Source organism: Ascidiella aspersa, chromosome 8, assembly GCF_963924565.1.
Source record: "Ascidiella aspersa chromosome 8, kaAscAspe10.2, whole genome shotgun sequence".
NCBI classification, from domain to species: domain Eukaryota; kingdom Metazoa; phylum Chordata; class Ascidiacea; order Phlebobranchia; family Ascidiidae; genus Ascidiella; species Ascidiella aspersa.
In genome coordinates this window covers 4,176,832-4,188,059 of record NC_139454.1, presented here as the reverse complement: position 1 = coordinate 4,188,059, position 11,228 = coordinate 4,176,832, and positions in this window count along the sequence as shown.

Genomic DNA, 11,228 nt, shown 5'->3' with positions numbered 1-11,228 from the left:
TATTTGCTGAACTAATGGAATTCCAATTCTCGTTTTAAATCTGGCCACTGTCTGTTTTATCATTACTTCTTAGAAAAAATGATAAACCGTATAGTTAGCTGAAGTTAATTTAGTCCATGTCAACATTAAGGAAACGCATTTTGCACATTTTATTCGTAGTCTTCATATATTTTATTGGTGGTAGTTGTTAAATTGAGTGGCATTAGGTTAAACGAAATTGGTATAACAGACCGAGATATTACGATTCACACCAACGAAGCGGTTTGTGTGTTTCCACGCATTCTAACCAGAGCAGTCTATTTTGCAACCGTACCTTCACTACGCAATGCCCAACGTGCATTATCAGAAAAATTCACATAAATGATGCGAAAAATTGCTATCACGGCGCAATGGGGAAGCATGTGTATACAAACACAGGCCGCATTTTACGGTAATCTGAGTGATTTACGATAAACACTTCCGACTAAGCGTAACAGCAACTGGCACAAACACAGACCACAGTAAGCTTGAATGTAGTTGTTCATTCCAAACACCAGCAGCTCAGCAGTCTGTTTGACTGACAATGGGATAGAACTAAACAAACACAGCTGAGTAGGGGAAGTACTGAATAACCTGGTATGCGTTAGCAAATCAAAGTCATCAGCTGCAAATTCAACGTTAAATCTATATTCAAAAGTGTTGGTAGCTATTCCTGCAAGTTGGTTTCAAACTGATAGGTATTTGTTTTCAAAATACACAGAAGTAAGCTTGTACTATTTTTTAAATAAATGGTTGGAGGTTGTAGTGTATCATATCCGATAAAAATATATGGAGTATTTTATGACATGTTGCAAAAGTAAAAAAAATATTTGTTTATAACGTTAACAAAGTGCTACCGTCTTCTGTATAGGCGTTGGTATTTATTCGACGCCCAACTACAACCTCCAGTCTTTATCTTATGTTATTCGAATTCGAAACGTTCCCTAAATGCTACCTACTTTTGTACCTGCTATGCTTTGATATTCATTTCACGTCTAACTACAACCTCCACCTAATTCCTAAGATTTTTGTAAACGTTAACATAAAGCTACCTCTTGCACGGGCGTTGATATTCATTCTACGTCCAACTACAACATCGAGCCCTTATCTTAAGATTCATTTTAAACGTTCACGATATGCTGCACACTTGTTCATGGGCTTTGTTATCCATTCTACGCTTAACTAAACCCTTAAGCTTTTATTTAAAACCTTTACGAAATGCTACCTACTTCTGTATAGGCTTTGGCATTCATTGCACGACTGGTAACATATCCTACATCGAGAAGTACGTTATTTGCTGCAGGCAAGAATGCAGTCGTTTGCGGACAAGTCCTATCGCTTCCCTTGGCTTTACGAATGTTCACAAACCGAAGCACCTCGGCGCATTTTAACTCACAGAAAAACGCGCGCGCGCTCGAGACAAACACTCGCACTGTGACGTCACATTGCTCTGGGTATTTCTGCGAAACTCCCGCGAGCGACCTAGCCGGTGTAAATCGGGGTTTCAGGGGAAGTTTCGCGCAATGCGGAATATTGTCGGGCCTTTGTGGGACTGGGGTAATCCGAAACCGCGCGACGCGCCACCCACCCGTGAATGGCGTCTAGTGTTACGTCACAAACAATGCCCACAACTACCTTGTGAACCGTGGGGCGTTTGGTCGGTAAAGTTTGCTACCGAGGCGTTGTTTTTTTGCAGACCTTGAAATTGTGAAAACAAATTAACCAGGAATGTCATGAAAATTGGAGTAAAATTAACAAGCTTGGAGTCTGAAAAATTCCTCGGTTAAACGCAAGTTTGAAAGTTACAATTGAAGCCCGAGCCTTTTTTGCGATCCACTCGGTTTTCCTAGTAATAGTGCTCGGCTTTGGCCAATTTTTGTTATGCCCTTAGGCAAATCGGGCATCATTTCTATTTTATAGGGTTAAATACTGATACTGTTTTCCCAATAAATTGGCAGCATAGTAACGACAAATTCTGTATCTATTCTTGAAATTTTACTGCCATCAATTTTAGCGTAATGTCTTAAAAAACGCAAAATAAACAAATGGCCCATGTTTAGGCGACGAACATACAAACTTACAATGTTATTTAAAAAAAGAAATCTGCTTTTTTATCACACTCAAAAATTTCCAGAAACACACACTAACCATGAAACTCCCTGAATCTTCTTGCTTTTACTAGCGTTGGCCCACACATTTTTTTGGATTCACGACTCAGAATAGACATGACAAGGCTATCTCTAAGTTGGGTCGTTACCAAATACTTTTTACTAATCACACTTCGGCTTACTTCTTTATGTTGCTGTGACTTACTACTTACTACCATACCAATTGCTTGTGGTACACCAACAAAATACTCCTTTTTGACAAAACAAATTACTAGATATTTTTTATAAACTTATAACAAAAACCTATACCTTACGTCCTATAAAAAAATAATTAACGTTAACAAACAGTATACTGAAAGCCATTACAAAAGCCATTGCGGCGAACTGATGATACGTAAGCCGTAATCGTTGGCCAAAAAGCAGCTTCACAAGGTCTAGATCACAGTTGTTAACACACAAATAAGTGTGCATGTTTCGTTAACAAACATTTTACTCTATATATTTGGGCTCTTTCTGTGAGCTGAGCCTAGGCCTTATGTATTAGATTGTAAGTACTTCCCTAAATGTCCCTAAAGATATCACAACTTCCGCAAACGTTGGTTCAATTGTTTAGCCTTGCAATATTGTTCTTCCATTGTACTTTGGCCCATCGTATGACGGTGGATATCGCTGTGGGCTTAAAATACTTTAGTCGCTTTTGTGAAGCTTTCGATTCGTCACAAGTAATAACAGTTGTTGTTTGTGGGAAAGATAGAGACTCGAGAGGTTTGTTATATGATTTGCTAGTTAATATGAATGCGCTTATTTGGCTCCCTTCAAAATTCTACTGAACATAGAACATTGTTTTTTTTTTCAGCCTAATATCGCACCAGTACTATCACATAGCGACCTTTCATAATTACGTTCGAATCTTACCAGGAAACGTCAGAAAAATGACGTCAATCTCAAGAAACTCGTTTGAGCTCGCTTTAACTCACTGTTCGCCACGTATTTTACCTGTTAAAAGAAACGCTAAAAGGTTGTAGGTTAAGAATTATGGTTTTAATGCAATATAGAAAGCAAGGTGGGGTTTCCAGTTCTAAACGAAACTGATGCAGCTGAACAACTTTACTAAAAGAACCTGTGTAAGATTGATTGTTAACGGCGACATTTGTTAACAACGTACTTCCCCCTATTATTAACAAAGCGCTGGAATGAACCTTAGCGCGAATTCACCTACTCTATCTGGAAGCACATGTCTGTTCAAACCAGGGATGTCTGTTTAAAGCTAGTACTGCGCTAAGGTTTTTCAGGTGGTACACGAGTATAGCTTTCGTTTTTTTTTTTCGCAAAAACCTGGCTTCACAACTTTATATTTTGTTTATCTGGTTTTGTTTACAAAAACAAAACTCCCGAAGCCTATTCATTGGTAAGTTACTATCCCTGTTGTTCTGTACCATTACGATTTTCCAAAATACAGGTCTTTTAAATTGTTATTAAGGAGCACTGTGATTCTAAAAGCCGTACAGCGCTGTGTGACAGTGGGCGTTAATTATGTCAAATGATTGCTCTTGACAGATATCATCTTCTGTTTTATAGCCTAAGCTACAAATAGAGTTAAAATGCTAGTTGTGAGCTAAAAATAGATAAAATATGATTCGATCAAACTAGTTGTTCTGTAAGAAGTGGTACGCGTGACACAACAGAGCCTCCAAGTGCTACGAAATCGTAAAAAGGTTGGGAACCTCTCGTTTAAACTAAGGCGTATTCAATGAAAGCCTAAGCTTATGTCATCCTCGATAGACTTGCTTCACTCAATTCTTTCAACCACACATGGAAATTTTCTTATTGATTGGCCTATGGACTTCCAACACGGAAGTTGTTTAATGCATCTAGTGCAGTGGTTCTCAACCGTTTTTATTCAATGGCACCACTTAAAACATTATCAAGCGGATAGTCCTCTAATGTTTTTTAATACTGACCCTAACAAATATAGTTTTGCAAAAGTTAGTCTACATTTATCACTATAAACTAACTTGGATAATATGAGATTCATTATCAAGCTATATTACAGATCCGTGCATAGTATTTCATTAACTTTAAATATTGCGGTTAAGATAAAAAAAAATAAATCTAAGCTACAGAACTGTTCTTACACTTTTCAGTTCATTTGCGGACCTCTTACAACCTTTTTAACGAAACCGGGTTGATGATCTGGTGCTTTTTTAACATTTTTTTGTCTTTACCCCTCTAATGAATATAACGGTTTTTCAATTCACAATCAAATATTAATTTAACATCTTTTAAACAAACGAAGAATTGGCATTCAATAAAATATTAAAAATTGCATTATTAGAAACCCCAATTCAGCGGTCAACATAGCATATCGTATTATAATCAAATTTACCCGCATAAACTTGCCTCATTTGACCACTGATATTCTTAAACGAATTAGAATAGTTATCACTGAGAATAACCTAAGAATTCAGTTGTCCACTATTAAACTTCAACTAATGCTAACCTGTAATCAATGAAAAAAATCCAAATTCATGTAATAGTTAATAGTAATAAAATATGAAGGATCATACTGGTTTTCTGCTCTCAAGTGTCTTGTATAACTCTCATAACTTTTTAAAAATACCCTCCCAAAAATAAAAAAAATGTCTTTCACCTGGTAATTTCCGACTTTTAAAAATAAAATTCGCCTAATGCATCGCATTAGTTTCCCTACAGCTTGTCTCTGTGTTGTTCGCTTGAAACTACACAGTTACATTTTATGGTACTTCCTTAAGTTCAAACATGCGTGCAAGACTTCCATTGTGCGGCTGTAAAACAGTTTTACGATTCTGTTCGCGAAGCCTTTTAGTTTTAAATCCTGTTTTAAAGACGCGTTTCCACTTACGTATAACGCGGTAGAACCTTGCCGTTATGTGTTCAAAATTTGTCATTTGTACTGGTTAAAAGATAGCCCTTTGCGCTTGGGATTAATAAGTAAAAACTAGTTTTAAAGCCCAAAAGGCGTCTTGATGTCAACATTGTTATAGGTAATATTAAAAAATATAGTGATATAACTTTAAATCGCCCCTGTTTCTCATTTTGCATTGCAGTTATAAAGCATCACTACTATAATATAAATGTGTCAATTGTGGCCTTGAATAGCCTGGACGAAATAGGTTATGATACTTCACCCTAGCAAAGACCACGACCAAAAAACAAGATGAAAAATGGGTAAAACCCAAGATTTTAACTCGTGCGTGGAAAACTGAAGTAGCTGTACACTCAACAACCGAAGCTACGTATTGACCACAAAACAAACATTAGCCTTTTTTGTGTTTAAATCTTGAAAACCGGCCTATATAGCTGCTTGAAATTCCCCCAATCTTTCAATTGTCGACGGCTGAACTAAAACAGGGAAAATTTGCCTTAAACAAACACAAGATTTCCCGATGGAATTGTTCCGTTTAAGGTCATGTCATCTCCCGACATGCTCGGGTTTTTTCCTTCACTCCTATTTCTTCCAAGCGGATCAGTTGGGTTAAAGCTATTTGCTTAGGAAGTTCGTCACGAGTTTTACTTCTAATGGAAAAGTGGGTAATTTTGCACAATTAGATTTATTGGCAAGACTTGCTTTTTATGGTTTATTGAGCCACTTCGTGGTACCTCAAGATACTTTAAAAAATGCACATAACAACACTGCGTAGTTCTTAATTTGTATATTATACCATAACTAACCAAAAAATCCTACTTTGGCCTAATCATTGTCGTTTAACAGTGACACCTTATTTTCAGATTTAGAATAAGACAATACCACAATTAGCAAATATTAAACAATTATAAACAAGAAAATAAGTAAAACTATTGAACCGGTATATCACGGGATCCTTTGTTTTTTGCGGCTTCACAAATTTGTTTTAGCAACAAACAAAAAACTGATTCAGAATCGAAGTAGGGCTAATTACAACTTAACAAGTTATAACTTTACTACTATCGCTCAAATGAAGCAATGGCTAAACAAAAGTACAGTAGCCAATGTAATGCAAAATTTTGTGGGAAAAAATATTTTGTCTTTGTTAGTAAAACTATCAAAGTGCAGAATGTAGAAGAAACCATCTTTATTATTTCTTCTAATTTTGAAAGAGCATCAATGTGTTAGTTGTGGTTTTTCAATCTACTCGACTATATTTTGAACTATGCTTCATAAGGTTTTTGATGTGGTTAGTATGTAACCCCTTAAAATGCATTTCAATTTGTATTTCGTGAGCAGGAAACTATTTTACCGCTTACGTACACCCTTAAAATTCCCCTTATTAGGGATTGTTTGGTTAAAGGTTACGAATGGGTGTTAATTGAATTACACCTTTCACTGATTCTTGTGTACGAGTATTATTTATAATGTGCAGTTTATTGCGTCTCTTGTGCTTCCAGAATGATAGCGTCTAAATTGGGAAAAAGATTATTAAAATGAACGTGGAAAATTCCTACCGTTGTTATGGTGTTATAAATACACATCACTTTGTTTGCAGACGTTTTTGTTCGTCGCGGTGCAACTTACCCAGCGCGGTTGGCAAAATACATTGCTCTGTACCCAAAAGTTATCGACAAATTCGTCTTGTTGGTCACGGATGAGGCCAAATTGCTTTGTCAACAGAGCAACGTGAATCATGAATAGCGCGGTTAAGTTTGGCGACAGATATATAAAGAGTTTGAATAATGGAGTGCGTCGGAGCATTTGTGATTATGGCAAACATACAGGCCGCATCAGTATTCGGGGAAAACCATACGAGACGGAAATCCCGTTTTTTCCGCTCGTGTCGATTTTTTTTACCCCAGATAAGTATGTGTTTTTTACTGTTGATCCGGTTACTACAGTCGCGTTTGAACAGGACAAAGTTTGACTTAAAAAATTAAAACAAATCTGTTTCATGCGTTGGCCCAGAGATTCTCAACCTATTATGACTTACGGCTCCCCTCAAAGTCATAAATACATTTTCGGTACCCCGACTGGAATTTTCGTTGAGTATTTTACTAAAATGTCAATATAAATGACACTGGAACAACTCAATCAACTTAAAACATGTATGAAAATGTGATTTGATATAATGGTCTCTAATCGTACACAAATAGGAGTATCAAGAAGCGTAACAATTGAGCAAAAATCAGATTCATAAAAGTTCTCAAATACCTATCGGCATCCCTGAGCATTAGAAATGGCACACCAGGGCGCCGCAGCACCCCAGTTGAGAACCACTGCGTTAGAGAAATGCTGTTGACAATACTAATCGCTCATACTTCACGGCCCTGTTTCCCCCCAAATTAAACGTTTTGTTTTTACCGTTACTTATGTTGATAGCTACAGTCTCTTTAAAATATGAAAACAAAAATTATGCCTAAAATATTTGAATAAACTCTTTTTGTTTTACTGTTATTCAGTTTAATTCAGTCGCTTAAAATCAGGGCCAAATTTAAACTTCAAATATTGAAAAATAAAAAACGTTTCATGTATAAAAACAAATTACGTTTTAACAATTCATCTTATCCCTCTGTTTATACCCGAAATAAAAAATCTAATCCCTCTGTTTATACCCGAAATAAAATGTGATTTTGTAATTTTTAATCAGGTTTATATATAATTAGGACGTGAAAAGGCCAATGAAACAAAGTTGAAACTTGAAATATTTAAATAAACCCTTCGTGCTAAAAATGCCAGCAAACTGTTACTGGGTGGTTTGGGGTTTTTTTGTGTTATTTTACCTACCCAACCTACGTCATGTTCCTGACCCCAAGCCGTTGTTATGACCCGCAATACCATGTAACTGAAGTCAACCTTATCGTCTTACGTCAGTGTTTCTTTTCCTATCGGTCGCGGCTTAAAACTTTCCCGCCGTTTGATTTGATTGTTTTTTATTATTGAGAATGGTTGTGAGCAATATTTCTTCAATACTTAACAAAAGCAATAACAAACATGCTTCATACTAATTAAGATTAATGCTATACTGTCTTATTTCTTCTCTGCATACAAATACGTGACTCATATTAATTAGCATTATTTATCCCAGTGATTCCCAAAACTGTGAAATTGTCACGTGTGCCGCGAAACTTATTGTAATTTCGGAAAAGAGAGTATTTCTCTTATCAATTGGCATACACGCAAGCATTTTAGACTTAAATACGCACTATTCATTACCTAGTGTTAATAATTTTGAGACATTTACATATATACAGTTTGTCGTGTGTTATGGGCGATTGTAAAGTTGCTCTATTGTTGTTCTGTTGAAAGTATGCCGCGAGCCAAAAAGATAATTACTGATTTATGCTAATGTGCTATGTTTTGTTAGCTTACAAAAATTTCAGTGAAAGTGAATTGGGTCGCCAAAGCTTCGTTGTTGCACCTACGTCTAACATTTGGGCCGCCGCGGAACAAAATTGAGAACACTCATCTATACATTGCAAAGATCGTAGCGAAACAAATTTCGTCAAACACAATAAACGTGTCAATCAACACCGGTTTGATCTTCTGATCTAAACTATGCCAATGTCTATCTCAAATACTGGCCTTAAAAATAGTCTAAGGCTGCTGACGAGCGTTTTACACCTGCTATACAGCTCATGTATGCCTTCAAAACATGCGAAACAAACAAAGATTGCTTGAAGCTCTATCAAGCGTGATTGTTTTGGCAAGTAACGCGGATTTTTGTGGGTAATTTGCTCCGAACTGTAAGATAGTTCAGACTGACGCTTTGAAAGCAATTATCTGTACTTTTTAAACCTCAGCCTAAAAAATAGCTCAAACTTGTCAAACAAATACAGCCCATTTTTTGTTTTTTCCCCTATTTTCTACTTGTATTTTTGTCTGATTTACAAACCAGCTTTAAATCATTATGGTGAACTATTTAAACCTTCCTCCTTGCACAATGTAGCGTTATAAAAATAGAATAAATAAGTTTGAAAAACTAAAGGTCGTCCAATAAACTTGTATACTAGGACTATTTTAGAACATTCAAATGCCACACGGTCGTTCTTAATGTCTAGTAAAACCCCAAGTTTCTAGGATATAAACTGCTTTTGTTCAAAGTAGTCGAATAATGAAGCTATATGTCTCTTTGCCTTTGTAAATAGCACAACATAAAGCCTATTCTGAGATAGGCATCTTTTGTCCAGCATATAATTCGTTGCCTAACATTGGCTATGGTTGCTGGAGTTAGACAGCACACACACTGAAAAACATGCTATTAATAACTTACATGTCCCCAATTCTTACGTTCGTTAGATTAAGATCTTTCCATAGAAACATCAGAAAAAAATATTTCCACATAAAATGCTTTAACACCCTGGTCGGCAACCGCCGGTCCGCGAGGAGTTGGTTACCGGTCCGTAGCAGGATTACCAGATTAAAATTTTAATTTAAAGAAAAAACATGAAATAAGTCAAAATTAAAATTAAATTTAGTTTTCTATTCAAAACACATTAACTTTCGTTTAAACATACTCCATGGTTGATTAATATAATAAAAACCTCTATTAGAATTAAGCACTGTGTGCTGTGGACATATGAGTTGCATTGCAAAATGAATTATTATTTTGATGTTCAGGTAGGAAAGTTTTTGAAACAAACGTATACATTTTAATTGGATCATTGAAAAAAAAAAGTTGTAATACATTACCTTTACTGAACATTTGTTGTTTTTTTAAGGCCGGTCCGCGGAAAAATTTTAGTTTCAAACCGGTCCGCTGGGCCAAAAAGGTCGCCGACCCCTGCTTTAACAGACTAAAAAAAGGTTAAACTCTATGGAGAACCTTGAACAAAAGTTAAATCACTGCGTAGTGATTCCTGTTGTAATATGTAAATTAGCTAAAACTAGACTATCCAAAATGTTTTAGTCTCGACATGATGCAATACCACTTTCAGGACCTTTACGTTTTTTAAAGGAAAACAAACAAGCCATTTCTTGTATCTCTTAACGTATTTGTTTAAGTAATATTCTAGCAAACCACAACTACTTAAAATACCATTGTAGGAAATAGAAAGACGTCTTAGCTCTACGGTATTTGCACCATTTTTTAAAACAGAGATTTAAAGTCCATACAAAAAATGTAAAATGTTGAACGTTTCGAATAATTTTTTATTTATTTTTCACATAGTCTTAAAATGAATAAAAGAGTTGGTCGAAAGGTTTAAATTATACCTACTCATGTATGGGCTTTGATATTTACTGAACATTTGCGTATTATCGTGAAGCATGTGCCCAGGCGACTGCAGACCGACAATGTGCAGTTCAGCGATTTCTACCTAAATGCAAGGCTGCGTGTTTTAGTCTCGACATGGTGGAATATCAGTTTCACCACCCTTCGCATTTTATTATGGTAAACATCCCTTTTTTGTGTCTTTTTCTGTACGTATTTTATTAAGTAATATTCTAGCAAACCACAACTACTTAAAATGCCTTCTTAGCTCTGAGATTTTTGTACCATTTTTGCTAACAACAGGTTTTTAAACGATTGCTACTAAATATCTCTATCCGGGTCTTCGATGTTTTACATACATTTCATTTCAACGAAACATTTGCGTATAATCGTGGAGCATGTGCCAAGGCGACCACAGACCGACAATGTGCAGTTCTGCGATTTCTACGTAACACCATTGCTCCTTGTTTGAGCAGTTAAATTCTTGAGCCTACCACATGAAAGCACATCGACCTTTTGGCCAGAATTGATTATTTCCACGTAGGAAATTGCGGTGGTCGGGGATTCAGCAAAGACTGCTTACCTTTGCATTTACCATTGTGATTCACCTTGAATTAGCATTTGGCCTGTGTAAGTGTAAGTGTAAATATCGGATCTTATCGAGACATTGCTCTTGAAACAAGGATTGTATTTTTTCAAGCACAATTCGCATTACTTATCAATCAAAATCACGCTAAAACAACGAAAAAGGCATTTTTATCCTATTTTTTTATAATAAGACGACACTTTACGCTCGATTCGTAACAAATAATGGCATCTCTGGAGAAGAACCCAACAAAAAATGACAAATACAACAAAATAGTTTCTTCGATATCGATAATAATATTTCTTACACAAAATATTTTAACAAATAACAAATTTAGTCATTTTTTCGTTTGGATAA